This window comes from Sinohyriopsis cumingii, chromosome 13, assembly GCF_028554795.1.
Source record: "Sinohyriopsis cumingii isolate HCF-2022 chromosome 13, ASM2855479v2, whole genome shotgun sequence".
Classification (NCBI taxonomy): domain Eukaryota; kingdom Metazoa; phylum Mollusca; class Bivalvia; order Unionida; family Unionidae; genus Sinohyriopsis; species Sinohyriopsis cumingii.
This window is the reverse complement of record NC_142973.1, coordinates 48,661,364-48,684,924: the sequence shown is the minus strand read 5'-3', so window position 1 is coordinate 48,684,924 and position 23,561 is coordinate 48,661,364. Positions and strand designations below refer to the sequence as shown.

General features: G+C 37.2%; 1 protein-coding gene across 2 annotated transcripts in view; it reads right to left on the bottom strand.

Annotated features, from left to right (window-relative positions):
- LOC149785508 (uncharacterized) overlaps positions 1-23,561 on the bottom strand; it is a 408,800-nt gene that overhangs the window by 83,866 nt on the left and 301,373 nt on the right. The window lies entirely within an intron of this gene.

Sequence of the window (23,561 nt, the reverse complement as noted above, 5' to 3'; positions counted from 1 at the left end):
TGACCATGACATCCCTAACTGGATTGCTTACTGTAAGTAAATGAGTGGCTGATCAAGCCAATTTGCACTCTGAACTGTACGTGGCGCTTCAAGCGCTTCAGCACTGCCGCTGCAAGTCTTTTCTGTTCAAAGTATGAAGCTCCGTTATGGACGAGACTTCGCCAAGATGGACGATCCTGTGTGAGATCTTCCAAAGAGTCAGTATCAATGTTGAAGTGTTTTAGGGATGCCTTCGGTGAATCTTTGAAACGTTTCTTCTGACCAACCTGAGATCGCTTCCCCTCCTTCAGCTTGCCGTAGAAGATCTTTTTTTTTGGTAGTAGCTCCTCTGACATCCAAGTAACGTGGCCTGCCCATCTCGGCGAGCAAAATAAACATTCACCTTTTATAATACCGGTCGCTACTTAGAGATTACAGGTCACGTTGAACAGACGGTTGTAATATGAAGGCAAACTATACAAGATATGTAGATGGGACTATACAAAATGGTGGTCTTTATGGAAAGGTGGTCATTACTTGCAGGTTATCACTAACTTTGATGGAAAAAATGCAAAAGCTTATTACTATGGGAAAAGGTTATTTTTCAATTAACATTTAATACATTTCTTGCTGAGATTTGCTGATGCAAGTTACAGCAAAGAATTATATTTTCTTAAAGACTGTAAACTTGCATTGTGGTGTATACAGTTAGATGATAACTTTTATTGCCAAAATAATTTTTTTTCTCCATCGACTAAACGTTTCCTTTAAGCAATTCCCATTCTTTAATAGGCAACAGTTTAGTCTTTGTTCTGGCTCTGCTAACTTTCAAGTACATTACAAAATTTGAAAACCGTCAACTTCAGATCATAAATGCTGCCCCAGAACTCACGATACAAATTATATATCTAAGAGTGGTAAAACCAGTCTAGAAATGGGTGAACAGAAAATAGAGCATATATGGATTTGGCTGGCTAGGGTTGGTTGATAATGAAAGTAAGATTTGAGTAAAAAGAATCTTCTGACAGCTTACCCTAGATGTAACTGAATAAATAAATATAGACAATGTTTTATTGATGGATTTTCAGTCCTTTTACTAGCTTCAATTCGGAAAACTCATTACAGAAATTATCACCTGATTCTTTGGTGCGGAATTAAAAATACATGTTTCAAACACATGTAGGTCCAGAAAATGTCGCTTCAATTATGGTTTTCTCTACACGGACGTTGTCAGCAAGGATACTTCTATACTGATAAGTATAGGTTTGATCAGGAGCATTCAGAACTTAACATTACTGAATCTTTTAATATCATGGGGGTTTGCATACGTTTACTAAGACGGCTGAATTGGACCCTTGAGTGCCATTCAGATTTTTATCAGATGCTACCAAACATTTTGAGTCCCCGTGATAATAGTAAACAAACTTTTATTTTCACGTGTGCCTTGGACGAATACACAAACTGAATGGAATATAGACCAAAATTTTATTAAAATCATGTTAGGAGTTTTCAAGATATGGCCCATTATTTTGTATCCTCCGCGTCGATAACCTGGGCAAGGAAAGTCGCCATGATGAATATGGTTGTAACGTCACTCAGAGCGTTTGTGTTAAGTTATATATTTAACTGGAATGATGCCTGAATTCACATTGTGAAGATACACAAGGAACCAGTCTATAAGGCTGTCAGATTTGTGCCACGTACGCCGAGAACCTACGGCTTCTCGCTGCGACAAGACACATAAACCCAAGAAAAGATAAATTACGTAAACTCAAAATGTTATTTGAACCCCCAAGATTCTGCAAAGACGTGTACTTTTTCATTTAAATAAAAATATATCCAAAATTAAATCTAATCTTTCTAATCATGAGTCACTTTAGCAGACTTGTTGCATGACCGGAATGGAGTCATTAATAAAAATTATTTCTGCTTTCGCAGTAAGAGCTTGCAAACATGGCGGGACCTCTTGTGGCAGAGTGTTCTTAAGCGCTCGCCTTTACAGATCACTGTCATCTCGCCCCTGTCCGTGTGGGTTCGACTCTCGGGTTTGGTCAATATTGTATGTGAGAAAGCTTGCCAGTAGCTTCCAGTGGGTCGGTTTTTCCGGGCTCTTCCTTTATTGGCCGCCATGTATAGTGGTGCATCTTGTGCTTGAAACGGCGTTAAACCCAAAACAACAATAACAACATACATGGCGACATCCTGTGAATTGGCAAAGAAGTTAACTACCCACAAGAAATTGAGAAACGATCCTTTACAAAAGTGTTACAAAAACAGATTTTAGATAAATACATAATTTTCTTCACATTTTGCCGTTGATAAAATTCGGGTTGTCACCAGTAGTTCATATTCATTTAACTTGCTATTAAAATGAACTTGTCTACTCAAAATCACTGTCAATTCGGAACCTAGACGTATTCTGAAGTCCCAGTGGTGTACAGGTTAAAACATGTTTAAGTGTATTTTATCCTAGAAACCTATCTCCTAACTCAGATGTAGGAAGTCCATTGTTAAATTCCAAAATACAAACAGTCAACAGTACAAAGTGAGAAACTGACATCCTTTACAAAGTATTGTCAGTAAATTTATCTAAACTTTCTCTAGTCTAGGCAAAAGTTTCCTGAAATAAATACCAACCGTCAACTTCCTGAATAGAATTACAACAAGGAAGGCAAATCCTTTAAGGTTTTTGTCAAGTGCTCGTACAAAGCTTTGTCCCCTTAAAAGTTAAGCGTTTGGTTTTCGACTATCTAGAACATATTATAAACAATCTTTTCTTAAAGGCAGAAACGGAACCAAATATGCACGATGCTTGTTTATTTAAATTTAATGTTTTAATTGTTTAAGAGATATTCACCTCACCACTAAGGTCACAATTTTAAATTTCAGAATCTGCTATTTACAACAGCTCCTAATCAATCTATATTGTCAAAACCTACAACACATGCATTCTTATACTTAACATAATCATCTGCTCATCTGCATAATAGAAATGAGAATGTTTTCAAATGACCTTGACCCCGCATACGGGCGATGGTTTCTGATTTGACAGTCCAAGCGTGATAAAAAAATCTCCCTCTGGGTTTCAAACTGATGACCAGATTTTAAAATATTACAAAATATTTAACGAAACGCATAAGCAAGATTAAAAAAGACCTTGACTAGGCTTGAGGGTTGGTAGGGTTGTGTGGATATGAAAGAAGCGGTGCTGTCTGAGTCTTCTGCCCGTTTTTGAAACATATTTCTCCCAGAGTTTAGAAGCTTAAGAAAATACAGCAAAACTTGACATGTTTACATGTAACACAGATTTTCATATGACGCTTAACTTGCGGGGGGGATCAGATGGTTGGGATGCATATATATATATATATATATATATATATATATATATATATATATATATATATATATATATATATATATATATATATATATGGAATGTCGATAGATTCTGCACTCTGAATATGATAACGTCCCTCCAAGGGTATCCAAAATATTAAACAAGTTTTATAAACAACAGTGGCCTTGCCTAAGGGTCAATGAGATTGGCATAATTGGGTGGTGCTTACAGATGTCCAAAGATGAGAGTTATCTCTCGCTGGGTTCTGACTTTACGGCCATACCATTCAAACCCATCTCACCGAAAAATAAACAAGTAAACAAACTAAAACAACACGAAAAAATAAACAAACCAAGTTTGTGTTAGTAAAACATTGCAGACCAAAATATAAAATTCGAAGGAGTTAAAAAATGTAGGAAGCTTTGAATCGTTCCTATAGTAATATGAAAATTAAACCATGTTATCTACATATGCATGTAAACAAGCATACACAGATTCGATTGTCTACCTGAAATCGTTTTCGCTTAATTGTGCAAACAATATTTTAGTACAAAAAAAGGCCCAAAAGTTCATCCAATAATTCAAATATGATAGAATGGTTTAGGGGCAGTCTTGCTAGCAAGTTACTCGGGACAGACTGTGACGGAAATATGAACGGGAATTGGGACGGAAGAATAGACGGTTATGACTAAGTACAGATGCCCCTCTACAAGCCGTAAGGTGATGTGGGGATGGCGGCAAAATCAAATCAACACCATTTTGAACCTTAACCATTTGATGCCGGCTGTTGCCAGGCGTCCATAGAAGAAACGATTTTGTATTGTGTATGCTTTGGCAGGTGAGATAATTTGAAAACCAAAGAATGAAGTAACCAACTGATGGACTGCACAGCTGGTATAGGTATATTCTATATAACTTTCAAATCAGGTTTGAAAATATTACTAGGTATGCCAGATATGAGAGAGAGAGAGAGAGAGAGAGAGAGAGAGAGAGAGAGAGAGAGAGAGAGATATGCTAGCTCTGGGACTAACGGCAGCTGGTCTTTTGCTTAAATATATTAACGGTATACGTCTATGCGGTCATCATGGCTTCTGTCATACATATAGGCACTTGAGACATTAGTTTGAGGACTCACGGTACTAATGCTATGGAAAAATAGAAACCGGTCTGGAAATGGGTGAACAGAAAATAGAGTATATGGGTTTGGCTTGTCCAGGATAGTCGGATGCGGGAGGTCGTGGGCTTGATCCCCGGCCGAGTCGTACCAAAGACTTACAAAAATGATACTAACAGCTGCCTCGCTTGGCGCTCAGCATTAAGAGGTCAGTTGTTGTTGTTGTTGTAGGGTTTAACGCCATTTTTCAGCATAAGATAGGCTATACATGGCGGTCAGTATAAATGGTGGAGGAAGAACCCGGGAAACCAGCGGAAAGAACCACCGACCCACGAGAAGCTACTGGCAAGCTTTCTCACATAACCACATTAGCCGAATCTGAGACTCGAACTCACGCAGACAGAGGTGAGACGGCAGTGATCCGTGACGGTGAGCGCTTTAGACCACTCGGGGCCCCAAAAGGTTAGTGTTAGGACTGGTCGGCCTGGTGTCAGGATAATGTGACTGGGTGGGACATCATGCTACATGTCTGAATGATGATGCCCCAGTGCTAGACATCACTATAAACTGCCACACAGCAGACATCGTAGCGATATGACTGAAAAATTGTTAAAGCTATGTTAAAAATCCAAGTCACACACACACACACACACACACACACACACACACACTGTCCAGGATTGCTTGATAATGAAAGTTGGAGTTTAGTAACAAGAATCCTTTCAGAGCTGATCCTAGTTGCAACTGGAAAAAAAAATAGACATTGTTTTATTGATGGAATTTCAGTCCTTTAACAGGCTTGAGTTTGGAGCACTCATTAATGAAATTAGCACTTTACTCTTTGGTGCGGAATCGAGAGCACGTATTCCAAACACACGTAGATCCACAAAATGCCGCGGATCATATGGGTTTCTCTGCACAGAAGCCGTTATTCAGGATGCATCTAAACTTATATACATAGGTTTACCTGGGAACTGAATTAATACCGTGAGTCTCTGAAACTACTCCTCTTTAGCTTTGATCAAGTGTTTGAAGGGTACAATAAGCTCCAGACAGATATCTATAAATTATCATTCAAGTCTCCTAGACATTTGAAGAAAGCCAACAGAAGATAGCATGATGCTAATTTCAGGGAGAGTAAGTTGTGTTATTTTAATCTAGGGAACGAATAAATCAGAAATGATTAATTATTATTGACATACGAGTCAAGACACATCGCTTATCAGTTTTAGTCACATTCTACAGCGAAGATAAATTTCGCATTAATTATCAGAAATTCATTTGTGTCACAAGTTAGTAGTGAAGTTCATAATTGTTAATAACTTTATCTACCTAAATGTTTATCGAACATTATAGCTGGCAGATAAAAGCACATTTGTATAGACACCTTGCTTAAATTATGTATTATAAATAATGCCATGCAACTAGTTTTGCATATTACGTTACTCTAGGTGCACAGTAAGTGGTATGGTGTGCTGCACGGGTTGCATGAACGGGGTTAAGCACGAGGTTTGCATACAAAGAGCTGCCTTGTAGACAAGCAAGAGGTATCGTTCAGTCCTTTGTGGACATGTATTTTATTTCCTGTGTAGATGCAGAAGCCTATCCTGTGTGGGCAGACATAATTCCAGTCCTGTGTGGACATGTATTTTATTTCCTGTGTAGATGCAGAAGCCTATCCTGTGTGGGCAGACATAATTCCAGTCCTGTGTGGACATGTATTTTATTTCCTGTGTAGATGCAGAAGCCTATCCTGTGTGGGCAGACATAATTCCAGTCCTGTGTGGACATGTATTTTATTTCCTGTGTAGATGCAGAAGCCTATCCTGTGTGGGCAGACATAATTCCAGTCCTGTGTGGACATGTATTTTATTTCCTGTGTAGATGCAGAAGCCTATCCTGTGTGGGCAGACATAATTCCAGTCCTGTGTGGACATGTATTTTATTTCCTGTGTAGATGCAGAAGCCTATCCTGTGGAGCAGACATAATTCCAGTCCTGTGTGGACATGTATTTTATTTCCTGTGTAGATGCAGAAGCCTATCCTGTGTGGGCAGACATAATTCCAGTCCTGTGTGGACATGTATTTTATTTCCTGTGTAGATGCAGAAGCCTATCCTGTGTGGACAGACATAATTCCAGTCCTGTGTGGACATGTATTTTATTTCCTGTGTAGATGCAGAAGCCTATCCTGTGTGGACAGACATAATTCCAGTCCTGTGTGGACATGTATTTTATTTCCTGTGTAGATGCAGAAGCCTATCCTGTGTGGGCAGACATAATTCCAGTCCTGTGTGGACATGTACTTGTTTCTTGTGGTGTGGATACAGAAGTTTGTCCCGTGTGGACAGAAATAATTCCAGTCCTTGGTGGACACGTGATTGTTCCTCGTGTGGGTGCACCTATTTAACCTTGTGTTGGCTTGCGTAATTTCGTCCTGTGTAGACCAGTATTATTTTGTGCCAGAACATAATCCGTCCTGTGTAGACATTTGAGACATGCTATATTTCCTGACCGTGTGAAGACTAGAATTTGAGATAACTTTTATAAACATAGGACACTTGACATGTTTACGTATTACTTTATCTTGAAGTTAGTGGTATACTGATGTATCACTTGCTTACTGAATGAAGTGTTAATAATGTGAATAGTGAATTTATATATGGTTTGCCATAGATTTAATATCGTGCGTTTGTGTGCAGTTGTTGCTTAATCCCCTCGTACAGACACAGAAAGGCCTATTGTAAGTTGTAAGAATCAAGTTGTGACAAATTTGTTTGTTATCACGGTATTCTCTGTAAATTAGGTGCAAGACAGACTCAACTAATTTTTATTATTATTGTAGATTAGTTTATCATGTAAACTTGTATAGCGACACGATGTACATAAAACTACATGTATGGATCCATGCACATATTTAGTTTTGCAAAACTAATCTAGGATTCCATCAGCATGTACACTATTTGAAAAGAAGATGAATTCAAATGGTTATTTTAAAAAAAAATTGTCCAACATTGGAAACCAGGCAAAGACTTGAATCAAGCATGTGATTAACATTGAGAATTACATTCATTCCTTAAATATTGGTTTCTTTTCCATGAGTGAAAAAAAAATTAGCTTTAGCTTCTGCCCGTCAAATAAATCAATTTTAGATCAGTGTACGCATTTTCATACAATTTAAGATCAGTGTAGGCGTTTTCATGCAAAATTAAGGTGAAAAAAGGCTGTAAAGTTATCATTATGAACCGGTATTAAGTATTAGTTGTTTCCCATACAAGCAATAGTGTATAGTGGAATGTTTAACATTAATATCAGACAGGAATACGTATAGTAAAGCAATTAATTTAACAACTGAATATACACTATACTTTCTCTTTACAGCAACAGGCTGACAACACAGATTTAGAATAAGAGAAAAAAAAATAAGGTGTATGATTGGCGTTTTCTCAAAAAGCCAGATGCACGGTGGTTGTGGATAAGTCGTTTAAAGGTTGCTCTATTTTTAGTAACGGTGGCCGTATTTTGGCGAGAGATTTGCATCATTTGCAAAACTGTTTCAAGGCTTAATACCAGGATGTTGTTTTCAAATATCACGTGACGATTAAAAGGACATAGGCAGGACTTAATGTGACCTCAATGTCTATACATGTACCTTTTCGTCGCCCCACCCTGTCATATATCTGGTACCTCAGTTGAGCATATCGTCTGACTAAATTGTCATTTCTATGAATGAGAAAAATATACACCTAAGGATTAATTCAGTTTGTACATCAGTAGAGAAATCCGAACGTGTAGTCCATCTTTCACCGTCTCTTGAAAACAAATGTCATAGAAATTGGAGTCTTAATCATTGTTAAGCAAGAAAATCGACATTAAACTAGTATATTTGAGTTTAGCAACTTTTATAAACGCATAACTAGACGTAGCATAATATTTCAGAGTTAAACACAATACATACTGAAAAGAAAAGCAATCAAGTAAAAAAAGTTTCATGGCGTTCTTCTCACCATGGCACCCTCATAAATTTTCTTTAAATATTTTACCCTTTTTGGCTATCTTCCTGCTCCATAGTAGTATCATCCTCAAAGGACTCTTTCGTGTCAGTAACATCCTGAAATGTCTCTTTCGTGTCAGTAACATCCTCAGGGGACTCTATCATGTCCATGATTAGAATATAGAAGAAATTTTTGACGAAATCACCTGATGGTTTTTCACTCAAATTTGAAATCCTCTACAACAATACATATCTTCTACGATACAGACGGAATATCACTTAACAAATACATGTACAAGTATATAAATTGAAAGCGAGGCTAACCTAAGGAGAAACTTCCTGTGCAATGAACACACAAACATATGACTGACTACACGTCATCAGTAATATCATTATATTGTGACAGTTAACGTATGAACAATACCGTTTCCTCTGTTACTATTTAAGAGCATGCCAAACACATCTTTAAAGTTTATCCAAAGCTATCCATCCATGTTTGTAAGAAAGATATACATGTCACGGGAAGTAACTATTAAGTACAGCGACCTTTGTATTATTGACAGATAGTTGAAATCCGGGCGCAGTAATCCGCCCAACCGCAGTAGTGAATGCCGAGTTACACAATACTAATGTTTATCTGACGATAAAACAAATATTAATGTTATTTCACTGTTCTAATACCCAGGAAAATCCCCATCATTGTCGATTTTTGTTATTAGAGGACGCTAGTATGTCCTCTTTATTAGATTGTTCTTTTTTGGTTGTTGCATACGGACATTTAAGGGCTTTTTTTTCTTCCTGGATTACAATATTACTTTTTTGAAGGACCGTGTTTCTCAGCTTGATAAAAAAAATGTGTACCATAATAACAGAATAATATACCAGACACGTACGATGTAAATACAGATTGCAAGTCCGATAATATTGGAATGACTTTCGCACCGCAGGGGCTCGTATCGTTCCTTACAAGTTACCTGTCATACATGTACTCAGCGGCGTCGCTAGGGTTGGTGTCACCCAGTGCGGTAAACTCATGGTGTCACCCCTCCAGACTTCCACCATGGATTTCGCAAATAACTCCAAATTTTGCTCCGACCAGCTCTGAATCTCATTCAAATAAGCACCAGACGCTCTGCAGACTGCATGGTGGCACCTAGTACTAATATTAGTACCCTTACTCGTACCTCGTGGACGTGTTAATGGAGCAAGCCGGGTGTGATTCACACCCGGCGCTCTTTTAGCCTAATAATAACACTTTAAACATATTCCTTGCATATAATCCAATAAATTGAGTAGTCCTCTTATTTAATACCGGAAGTATCGGAAATCATTGTAGAAATAGTTGCAAAATCTCGTTTACCTTTTTTAGCCGATATTTTCGTTTAGATCGTCCGCCATATTATTTCAAATAATGATTACTTCCGTTCTCAGCCTCGTTTGTTTGTGTGCCATATAAGGACATTGACGCCTTATTTGGTAATGTAAACAAAATCGTAGTAAAAATTTGGCGCCGTTTGGGTCAGAAATTCTGCGCATTAAAAGTAAATACGGTTTATCGGCAACTTTGAAATTCCACCAAGAAGCGATTATTCGCACTTGATTGATAATAATATAGCGTAGAATATCCAAAATATGGTCTGGCAAGCCTTACGTAGAAAAGGGGTCACGGCGAGAGTCTCGCGTTATCTGTCATGGTGGACAGGATACGGTTAGAGTAACCATGCCAATTTATTTTATCGTGTAGGGGCTTAATAAATTCAAAATAAGCCAAACTTCTTTCACAACATGATTATACTTATGTAGTTGATTTCTACACTGTTTGTTTTTCTCACTTTAGTGATGATTTTTTTTGCTCCATTACATGATATGGGATCAGTTCGTAGCCTCAACCACAACAAATCAAGTTGAGGCTACGACATCGTAGCTAGGTGGCACCCTGTGCCTGCTAGTCATGTATTTAACTATGATCGGTTATCCGCTTATGAAATCCGACTAGACCGAGCAGTGTGTGCTCTGTAAAATTTGCAATTTTTCATTTTGGTGTCACCCCTCTGAGATGGTGTCACCCGGTGCGGTCCGCACCCCCCGCACCCCCCTAGCGACGCCACTGCATGTACTATAAAAAAAAAAAATTACAAGGGAGGACAATTCTCTCCTTTCTCGCGCGACCTATTTAAGAATAAACACGGATATTTCAAGCTACGTTTCGAGTAGCCTAATAAATTTGGTACAGATGTTTAGCTCAGGCATTCGACGTTGTATGCGTATCCGAAGTTTGGCTCACTATCATACCTTTAAAGAATGCCAGACCATTTTCCCACGCTACTGCGCGCCATGGCCATGATCGCGCCCGCTTAATTTGCAATAACAGCGATCGGAATGGAATACTGCCTTCTCATTGGCCAGCTAAAAATAAGTATTAAATAAATGCAGGACCTACTTTTCTTGTAATCAACGAGAGGACATTCTTCCATTCAGCGGGTTTTACTTAAGCATATTAAGCGGGCGATCAGGGCCATGTGGAGCGGTGAAGTAGGGAAATGGCCTGGCATTCCTTAAACTTATCATATTAAGTCAAACTTTGGATAGGGATAAACAGTCGAATGCCATACTTAAATATGAGTACTAAATTTATTAAGCTACGCCAAGCGTAGCTTGAAATATCAGCGTTTATTCTTAATTAAGTCCCGCGAGAAAGGAGAGAAGTGTCTTCCCATGTAGTTATTATATAGTACATGAATGAAAGCCCCTGTGTTTCGCACCTATGTGAAACGAAATTATGTTACAAAGGGACAGTGTGTGTGTGTGTGTGTGTGTGTGTGGTGATTTGGATTTTTAACGTAACTTTAAAAATTTTTCAGTCATATCGCTACGATGTCTGCAGTGTGGCAGTTTATAGTGATGCCTAGCACTGGGGCATCATGTCGCAGACATGTAGCATGATGTCACACCCAGTCACATTATCCTGACACCAGGCCGACCAGTCCTTACACTAGTCTCTTGAAGCTGAGCGCCAAGCGATGCAGCTGTTAGTACCATTTTTGTAAGTCTTTGGTATGACTCGGCCGGGGATCGAACCCACGACCTCCCGCATCCGAGGCGGACGCTCTAACCCCTAGGCCACCGAAGCGGTCATAATAGGGACAGTGTACCAGATGAAATCAAACAAGTGTACACAACAAAAACCTATTTGGATCGATAATATCATGCCTCCTTTCCGCCATATGCGTATGCGTAGTGGGAGGAACGGGGGTCCATTGGTGGAACCCGAAAGCAGCAGTCTTAAGGAAGTAAACAATAATTTGCAATAATTGGCTTCAGAGAGACTGATCTTGTTTGCCCCATGGACATCGCTCTTCAGTGAAACATGGATTGTACAATGTACACGCAAATACACAGGACACACTTGATCGGCTCAAAATTTATTTGTGCAAAGTTTTGTCATTATTATTGTTAGCAGCTAACATAATGGGTGACATTTCAAAGATCACTGTGATAAAAATGTTAATAATTTTATATTGAATTTTCGGTGGGACTAAAATGGCGAAAACTAGTGAAATTAAGATCAACGTAAAAAGCACCCCACCCCCCTGCGTTTAAAGGAGGTCAATGATGGTTGTACTTGGATGTTTCCCTATTTAAAGGTAATCATGGCTGCGAGTAAAATGATCACGGTGTAAAGAAAGCCATTTTGTTCTGTAATTGGATCGTGGGGGTAATTCGAATTCTCTCTCTCTCTCTCTCTCTCTCTCTCTCATATGTCGAAGCTAGATATATGAAGCGATCATATTTGCTTTGGTAAGGTACGCCATACACTGTATATCGCACTTAGCTCAGTGTCCTCGACAATTTTGAATATATAGTCAGTGGACTTTCATGTGTCCTTTCACATTTTCACATTTATCACGTTTGTTAGCATCCATACATGTGACATGTGGCTGAATTTTTTTTTTTTTTTTTACCAAACTGGTTATGAAAATGTTTTGTATTATGTACTGTACATGCGAAACAGGCGAGACATCATTCAACAGAATTTCCTCTTGGTTCATTCTTAGCACAGAACTTCAAATTTTAATCGAATTCTAAACGCAGAAGGTGAGAAAATTCATTCATTTTGATTGATTTTACGTTTCTTGCAATATTTCACTTTATTTCTCATTTTATAAAGTACCAATATTATTATTGTTGTGATTTATATTGTAATAAAAAGTTGTGTAAGGAGAATCAGTTTGCGTAAGTCCTATTATCGTCTGAGAAAATGAGAATATGCCTTGATTATCCTAACAGGCCATGAGCTGTTTAAAAAAAGTATAATTTTTTTTACACAGTCTGGTTAAAATAAGGGCGATTTTGCATACACCGATACCGAGTCATGTTCTGTTGGCTTCGCGATTCACGAATAAAATTACAGCTTTCACATTTTTTAAAGCGAAATGCACCATTCGGAGCACATCGTTTGTAAACGAAAATTTACCATAGCACGAAATGCAGGACTTTATATGATGGGTTTCTAAAATTCAGTGGAGCGGGAAGTCCAATATCATCAGAACCTGAACCTTTATCGGTGCTTGTCAGATCTAATTAGTATGGTTCAAAGATATCGATTTTATTAAATGTAGAACGGCTACAACGCACATATTTTATTTTATTCTGATTTGCTTGAAAATAATATTTCAATTCATTTTCATTATTCCACCTGCAAACTTATGTGCCTAAGTATATACATGCATGAATGCATACTACAGTTGTATGTTGCAGACGCTGGCTAGTTGCTCATCTAAAAATAGCTACAAATAAAGCAGTCGCTATAGAGCTGTAATGGATGAATAATAACTAAAACAATATTATAATGCAGACGGGTTTGAAAGCTAATTTTGGAACATTTGAATTGTTTCAAAACTACTTGGGTATTGGGCGTGGAAAGATACTGTTTTGAGAAAATTTCAAAATGGCAACAATTTTATCTGAGTAGTGACCTCAGCTTAAATTTCAATGACATGGCTCCTTTAAGAACCTGATGGTAGTTACCATAACGTTGTAGCTAGCACGTGACGATAATTGTCCTGAGCTAATTTTGTCCCTGGCACGTGACGGTAGTTGTCTTGGGCTAACTTTGTCATGGTACGTGATGGTAGTTTTTCTGAGGTAATTGTCACTGACATGTGACGATAATTGTCCTTAGCTAACATTGTCTGTCACTTTTTTCTTATCAGATTGCAATTAAAAACTGAAGTTGCTGGAATGATAATCTCTTCTTTTTCGTTTCTTTTCAGAATGTATGCAAGGTGTTTTATGTATGGTAAATACAGTAACTAGCTACTATATTTAGATTAGATGTTTAGTAATGATAATTAAAATGAAGCAAACGATGAAAGGAGTTTTACTTTAACGATAATACTCAACATGCCGTTTTCTTGAGCACTGAGTGACAGGAATTGTTAAAAAGAGTACTAATTATACTACAATGTTGCTCTTTTTCTGCTTATATATTTTTGCAAGCTGCAATATGTTACTGATTGATCGTACCTGTAATCTCAGAAATTATTGCGCAATAAAAGAATGAAAATGTATTCACTGCATAACAGCATGAGGCTAGTATAAGGCTGAATACATAAACGTTCATTTCTGGTGGAAGCTTTGCATCCAACCAAGATGATCCGATAAAACAAACCCGACGACTAAAGACTATATTAAAAGTAACTTAAAAGTGACGTTTTCAACTTGACGTTGCCCACGCCGTAATATCAACGAAACCATTATGACTTGTAATGGATATACGTGCCTGAGATTAAATCAGTCTCGTGGAATTATATCGTTTTTAGGACCTGTTACAACTGAACTTGCTACAACTGTTTAATAAAGGAGAGTAGGCATTTGCTGAATACTATGGTAGCATATTTGTGTCATATGACGTGACTCTCCAGTTGTTTACGTCAGTTACGTACGAACTCATTTCTATGTAAAGGTAGAGAAACTTTGAGCTCTGGGTCAGATCACATACTTTCACACTGCCTGTAGACTCGTTAGGTAAGAATTTTGCTACATAAATTCTGAAGTAAAGTATTGCACCTGCAGTCTCTTAGCCGTGCCCATTTTTGTAGTGAGAATGGACTCGTTTTCGGACTCTCGGGTCGATTTAAACAAATCCCACAAAGAACCAGACTTTTGGGTCTATTTAAATAAATCCTAGGAAGAATGAGGCAGTTCACCGGAACTGTATTGCCAAGAGTTTCGTTTTCTGTTACAGACAGTGTCGATCCCGGTCACCACTCGTACCTCTCAACATCTAAAGCCATTTTTCTAATTCTCTGAGTGTGATACCTTTCAAAGTTAATGCGACGGAAAAGGTGTCAAAATGTACAACTCACTATTTTTCAGCAGGGACGTTATGGGGGGGGGGGCCGTAAAGTTTTGCCTCCCCCTCCAAAAAATTTGAAATGACGTCCCTGTTATTACTATCTCTCTAATCTGTTATTCATCCTGAGCCAGCGCGTTGATATTTGCATGAATCAAGTTTTGCCCCCCCCCCCATCAAGTTTTGCCCCCAATCAAGTTTTACCGCCCCTCCCCCCCCAAAAAAGTTTAAATGACGTCACTGTCTTTCAGACTGGGATGTTGAGCTCAGACTGCGTTCTCTTTGTAATGTACTCGAATCATTGTCATTGACTGTGATATTATTCTCTGCGTCAAATTAAATACACAGATCGTCGATATTAGATTCTACTAAGTCTGTACAAATTTATAGAATTTTTACATTGCTAGCATAATCATGGTATCAGAAATCTGGATAAATGTCTATACGTACTATTTTCTTATGGTCTGATTTAACCACTAATATGTTATATAGAGAGATAGAGATAAAGATCGATATAGATACTGCTGAATAGTGTACATCATAGTGTGGTTGACTATGAGTATTTTGGCAACAATACACACTTAGTATTGAAACATTCTTGATAGTCCAGAGGTGAAATCTTTTACCAATTGCACGTTGTTTTGTTTACAGTCTAGCCTCTCAAAAAATGTCTGACAATCATTGGCATGAACTTCACAGTGAGGTCATCTTTGAATATACTTTAGATTAAAATATGATTGATGTCTGATACTTGAATAGAGCGTGACATTGTAACAACAGCTGATATTACATTCTAATAAGCCGTTTGACTTAATAACTGTTGACTGACACACTTAAAATTACACCAGACATTTTTAACAGATCATTTTAATCAAGTCTGAACAGTTGATCTTAATAGGTATATAATATGTCTCGCATATGTCAATGTCCATCCTTGTTTACAAGTCTTTTTAAAAAATCGGAATTTCAAAATTGGTCGATGATATAGACTGTTTGTACCTGTGGTTTATCTGTGAGGCACATACTTAGCCATATGCACTTTAAATAACCAAAATTATTACTTCCATCGTGATCCAACTTGCTTATGGTACTATCTTTAAATTAATACACTGTCGCTTAACGTCCCAATATATTGGTATGTGCTAAATGTTGTATCAAATCTCATTAAGACATGTCCAATGTACCCACCATATGTTACCATGATTAGTTCATACAAATACACTAATTTAAGACATCTCAAAGATGTCTCTTATATCCTCATGAAAGAGAACAACACCACTATTCAGTAAGGCAGAGGCTCCCTACAGTTTTATTTTCTTAATACATGGTTGTCTTTTGTGGTGACTGACATTGAAAAACAGGCACTTTTTGCTATAAAACATGGTAGGCATACTGATCCCATTAAATGAGGAAATTTCAGTACACTAGTATTTATTCTAACAATCGGCTGAGTACCCGACACAATAAACGTGGAACATAACACTGACTTGTCATTATTTTTTTATTTTGTACACCTATATACATTTTAAAGGCAGCTTGTCATTTACTGCAAAAATCACAGTGAGCTATCTTGCTTCACTACATCTGCACAAAATACTACAAACTGTACAGACACAAGCTACTACTTGTTTTTTTATGCCATTCGTTGGTAAACTTTGCTGTATTCTAAAATTTTTCATTTCCTTTTTTAAAATTTGTGTGAAACTTTAATTTTACAGTAGAATTTCGTTTTCTAAATTTGTATATCAAATTCCATTATAATTTGTCCATGTCTTTATGTTTCAAATATATTTCCAGATAGACATTATCTTGTATTCCAATTAAGATATTAATGCATTCCTATAACTAAGGAAGATATAGCAAATTTACTTTGGCATTTCAAAAGTACATGGTCCCAAATATACACCCGTGGAGCACCATGACGACACACTTTCTAACATTTGACACACGGCTTGTTTGCAATGAAAATCAGAAAGATTTCGTGGGCAAAGTTGCAATTTGCAAAAGGTGTGACATGCAAATGTAAGAGTGTTGCTAAAATTGACCAAAATAACTTGGCCTGAGAGGATTCGGGTCACAATTATTACTTTCGGGTCAGTACCCGAAGTCCCGGTCTGTTTTAGAGCATATTTTCATCTGTCATTTTGTTGGTAATACATGACTTAGATTTATGTATTCTTGGTACTGATTTAAAACAAATTATTTATGCTTTAGAATATGAGCATTATGGTGAGATTGTCTGTGCATATTTCGGTGCACAGTGAGTAATTAGACAATGTTGCTGGTCCGGAAGTGAATTCTGTGATCCACTGCACGTTGTTTTGTTTACGGTCCAACCTCTAACTTTTTCGTGAACTCACTTTTGAAGATACTTTAGATTAACATACGATTTAATAGGATTTGGGCACAATGAAAAGCTCGGTACTGACACACAAGTGTAGGACTATATAGGAACAATAATTGCGATCCGAGCCCTGTGATGTAGGTCTCAACTGTGATGTAGGTCTCAATCACTACATTCAAGATTTCTTCATTGACTCGGTAGAAAAGCAGAAAATATTCCGATTGGAAAGAATAGGATTACTAATAAACAAGAGCTACGACAACCGTGATCATGAGCGCGCGCGCCCAAGAGAGAGAGAGAGAGAGAGAGAGAGAGATACCAGCAAGATAATATGGTATCTGATTGGCTGCGACTATTCCAACTCTGTGGCCATAATCAAATCAGAAACTGATCACGTTTGGCATATAACTTGCATCATCATGATCTCAGATGTGTTCGATGATGAGCGACAGCCAAGCTCAATAAGCTTGTTATCAGTCTAGATCCCTTATTCTTGTTACATTTTGATTCGGCTTACGTATATAATGTTACATCATCTAGATCAGTGGTTCCCAAAATGGGCGGTGGGATTACCGAGGGGGACGAGAATGCTGAATAATGTTTCTTACGGGGTAAGGTTGTGGGACGCTGAGGATAACCAAGTGGGCGGTGGCCCGAAAAAGTTTGGGAGCCACAGATCTAGATCTTGGATTAATTTAATTACGAAAAAGATAAACAACATATGACAAATCACGTGTCATAAGGCAGCAAGATTACATTGGCCTTGACCTATGATCCCTCGGACCAACAAATCAATTGGAATTTGTTGTTTGTTTTATTACATCCTGTAGGGTAACCAGTCCGCAAAATTTTTGGCAGGTAATTAATGCCAAGTAGACCTAATGGTGGTGACGGTGTTGATATTATGTATCTTAAAATGGTTGGAATTATAATCTCTCTCTCTCTCTCTCTCTCATTTGCACATTTACACACACAGAGCTAAAAGCGGCATCCAGAGATACCCGGTTAAAAATAAACACAACAACTTCCTCTTACATAATTGAGACACCTATTTCACGTTGTAATGGAAACTGAAACATCTTTTGCTTCAGCCAGAAAATGTGTCTTAAATAATCATCAAACCAGTGTCGAATTACACCAGCGTACGTTTTATGGTGATTCCTGTATGATCACTAGTTATAAGCAATAAAATAAGGAAAACCCTAGAAACTTCATTAAATCTTTATTATGCATCAAGAAGAAACTGAAATCCACACTAATTACACTTAGGTTTGAATAGATTATATACATAATTCACACATGACATTTCCTTTTTTTTCTGAAGTGAAACGTTACTTAGAACCAGACTATATTATACTAATTATCAAAATCATGTAGGGGGAGGAATAAAAAAACCCAGATAATTTGCTCTGCAGAAATGAAAAAAGGGTTTAAATTAGTTTTGCCAAATATAAAGTCTGAGAGGTTACTCTGAACTTCAGTGTTGTGCTAAAATTTTGTCAGAAGCACTGTTTGACACATAAGGCAACATTCCAATATCTAAAGATAGCGGATATTTTTCGCTGACGTCAAATTTGACGATTTAATTTTAAACATTGGATATTAATTTTGGCCAGTGATATCTTAGTAACTGACTACCTACAGAAGCTATTATATTTATGTTTGTAACTTACAACGGGATTTATTTCCACAATTTCTGAAATTGCTAAATAGCTCAAATGTCTCTACCGCAAAAATTCCTGCTATATGGTCATTCTGGGAGGGTAATATTCGTTGAGGCACAAAAAGTAGTTGGTATGTAGACTGGTGAATGGCGACTGATACGATTAGAAAGCTATATAATTAGTTTCACTAAATGCAAATTAGATAGCAAAAGTTGCAAATGCAATCAATCATCTTCAGAGTTACTTTCTAAGGTACAAAATCAAATTTTAAAAAAAGATCATATATTTGTTCATTACATTGAGCCATATGACTATTTTCTGTACCTACATCTCCTTTGATCTTTGGTGGGCTGCACTGCACTGATTTAACTGCTTGCAAATAACATCATCCCGCCAACGACTAACGTCCAAATAATCTGGCTCGAAAACCCATCGATGCATCATTCATAGTTTAATCTTGAGTATTTTCATATCTTGTTTAAACAAAAATATCTTGTTTCAAGAAGATAATATTTCGGATACGTTCTTGTTTAAACGGGATATTATTTCGTTTAAACAAGATAATATTTTGTTTAAACAAGATGTTATATCCTTTAAAGAAGATAATATCTTGTTTAAGCAAGATATGAAAATAATTCGTGGCGCTATCCAGCCACCTTAATTTTTGCTCAAATTTTATGCACAATTTATTTGTGTGCTTAGATCCTAAACAAATATGACATATGGCGATGTTTTCACCTGTAAAATCGAGTACTCGTCAACTATTCAATTTAGAGATGACTTCCTTTTTGTTACATGATGATTGAATACTCGCCAATTGTTACGCCTAGATATAAATTTTATTATATTCCCAGAAATTTAGAACCGTTAACTGTTAATAAAACAAAGGATTATGAAAATACTGGTATTTGGAGAGCAAAGATAGTTCATGTGAGGTGCTGAACGTGGCTGACTACGTATGACTTTATAAGATACCATTTCTATATTACGGCTTATTTTCTCTTTTGTTCATTTTATTTGTTCTTTCTTTTTCTTGGAATGCAGATGTTGTCTTTTTGTATGATGCCAGTCGAGGTGGGTGTGGTGACAAGTCAGCTGATGTATGAAAATAAATCTACCTCCATTGTGACTATGGAAAAGACACTCGGTTCCTATTACCTCGGGTTTATATAGTGTTACGCGTTTTACCCTCGAATAAACAGTAACACAGAAAGAGTGCAAACAACAAGCTTTCAAAATTTAACAAATAATTTATTTCCCTGGAAAAATTCTGTAAAAATGAAAAAAGGACAAGACCTTACGGTTTCAAGAATCAAATCCAAAAATAATATAAGAATAATCCAAAAATAATCCAAGAATAATCAACGAATTAAATTGCAAAAGTCCTAGTATTAATGTTCTAATAATTTCAAGTTCGAATCAAGATAGAAAATCCAAGATGGATGACGATGACGTATGCTGTAGCAGTACTGTGTTTATCTACAGTTCCTTGTAGAAACACAAATAATGACACTCCGGTGTTGGAAATCCAAATTAAATTTGTAAGCAATGTCTTTCCAAAATTTCTGTGTAAGCACTCCTCAAAATATTTCCAAATTTTTTAAAAGTCCTTTTAAAATCCAAATGATCTGAGGAAAATTGTAACTCAAAATCTGGCTACAACAAAATAACTTGACATCAGTGTAAAGAGTACAAAACTGAGAAATCTCTCTCTACGCATCTCTATTAAAACTAACAAATGCGCAGTAATGGAAAAACTAAAATTGCGAAATCGAAAGGGGGGGGGTCACATGATCGTGTTTATGTCACGTACACCAAAAATGACCCTGACGAAAACCAATCATTTTAAAATAAAGTAGAACTTGTTGACGAAGGTTGCTACAGATTCTGAAACAAGGTCAGGAATTAGATCAACACCTGGTGTTTACGAAAGATCAACTTTTTTTCTGGGAAAATATCTCCAGTGAATAAATTTACATTATAATATCATATAATAGAATAAAAAATTTAAAACTGATAAACAATTAAATTAAAATAAATATGAATTAAATCAGATATACGTAACAATAGCCACTAATGATTTAAATGCCATTAATACCAACCAACCCATGACATATTTTCTTCTTATAACCATGTCATTATATATTCTTACGTCAAAACAAATAATTTTCTTAATTCCCTACTATCGGTTCCTGGAAACACATTCTGAAGTAATTGTTGATAGCATTTTTATTTTCTGTACATCTTTTGAATGCATTTATTTATTATGACATACTCTATAGAGTACATTTTTTTCTTGAAATGTATGCAGACTTATTTCCTATCTTCCATTCTATTTGAAAGCCATCCCCATGCAACACAGAAATAACTTTCAACATGATGCGAAGAACAGTATCAACATGGTCATATTGTTATAATTAAAGTACGTCAGCAGAATATTTTGCGACTAAAATCAGACCATCCTGGACCAAACAGAACCTGCTGGAATGTTTGAAACAAGCGCCATGATTGGCTTGAGTTTGTTTGGTGTCTTACGGCGCAACAACGTAAGGTTATTGAGTGCCCAGGCAATGGGAGTAAAATGCCTTGTCCAAGGACACGCCAGGGTAATCGAACTCGCATCTTTCTTCCGCGTGTTCTGCACACTAACCACTGAGCCACCTTGACTCCTGCCTCCATTAGTCACCTCTAACGACATGCAGAAGAACGTATCAGGGCTATATTGCATCGCGGAAGGGGTGGGGTGGGGGGTGTTTCAAAACATTGCATACAATGATTAATATCAATGAAACAGATGGCAATGCACGATTATTACTTTTCTAAGCAAGGTACCCAGGTGGCTCAGAGATTTGCGTGCTGGACTCGGCGACCGAAATGTTGCGTGTTTTAAAACTACCATCAGATCAGCCCACGTCGGCTGCCTTCGTGTGTCCTGGCTCTTTGAATTAGACTCTTTATTACAATGCATCATCGACATTAAAAGAACCTATGCGTGTCGATCTGCATTAAAATACCATAACCAAAACCAGTCTGATTTATGCAAGTAATCGTATCATAATCTGTTCTGCAAAAAACCCCACCCAAAACAAGCAAGAGTCCACAAAGCGCAAAAGGAAGTCCTTCTTTTCTGTTAACATAAATTACAACAGAAATGTGTGAATATTGATGCTTTTATAAAGACGATATTACAGACACGATTTAAAAAAATAAACTCAGTCCTACAAGGTTTTGTCAGTAATACAATAATGATCTTTATGATGTTAAACCATTCAAACCAATCTAAAGGATTTGGTCTGGTTTGTTGCTTTACGACACAGCAACACAATTAGGCTCTCTAGTGCTGAGGCAACTGGACTAAAGTGCATTGCCCAAGAACACGCTAAGGTACCTGACCGAGACTGGTCGGATAATACGATCTGAACCCGCACCCTTTCGGACCAATGCATATAGGCAATATATATTTATGTTTATGTTTTGGAGTGACCACATACAATACATACAGGTAACATATTCAAAACCTTGAAAATCATCAAACCGTGACACGTACTTGTGCTATATACGATTACCCAATTTTGCATTCTGTCTTCTCTAAATTAGATTTATCGTTAATGGATAAACGGTTCCAAAGTATTTTACGATATGGATAGTGCTAACGGGCCATTATACTTTAATGTATACTCTCATTAATTTAATCCATTCAAATAGTTTCTAACATGAGGTATTTTTGTCACTCTGTATGATTTTTTCCTTCAGATTATTGTTTTTTTCTTCTTCTCAACATCAAGCTCGCGTCGAACACCTGTGTAACGGACTGGACGGTACATATGGTGTATTGTTCGGTCAGGAAAAGAGAAAGGAATGAGCGACACCTATTGGCAACAATTAACTGTAGACCTCTAACAGTCTCTCATCCTGTGAAGATTTCTCAAAGTCTTTTCGAAAGTTTTCAAAGTATTTATTATGAAAGTCTGTATTACGATTTACGTCTTATCGGAAGTGTTAACTTCGCATGCAGCAAATATAGCCGCTCGAGCTGCCCATCTATTATGGTGTTATACAGGAGAGTAAATATGTTGGTAAAGCTTCAGAGTGTGTGTGTGTGTGATTTGGATTTTTAACGTAGCTTTAACAGTGTTGAGGCATATCGCTACGATGGTCTGCAGTGTGGCAGTTTATAGTGATGTCTAGCTCTGGGGCATAATGCCGCAGACATAATGACATCATGTCCTACCCAGTCACAGTATCCTGGCTGACACCAGACCGACCAGTCCTAAAACTAACCTCTTAATGCTGAGCACCAAGCGAGGCAGCTGCTAGTACCTTTTTAATTAAGTCGGGTTCGAATCCGCGACCTCTCGCATTCGAGGCTGACACCTTAATCACTTAAATGACAGGTATTTTCTCAAAAAGAGCAACATTTGAAGCCAGGATTTGTTGTAACATATGGCACTCCTGGCATAAAGGAAATTCTCAACAGTCAGTTTGTAAGGATCCAAACTAATGAGCACTTCAGTTAAAAACACGAACGACATCTATACATCAGCTTGTCATTCTGGATATATATTCCAAACTTAGACTAGAGCGTTCCAAAAGAAAAAAAAGTGCATTGTTCTTAACATACACGAGGTTTATGAAGAAAACCTCGAATAAATCACTTTGGATGAAATGTTTTATAAAAAATAAACGTTATCGAAGTAGAAGACGTTTACATACCGAACACGCGCAGCTCGTAGCTGAATGTCAAGTCTATACGTCTTCGCAGATATGAAGAT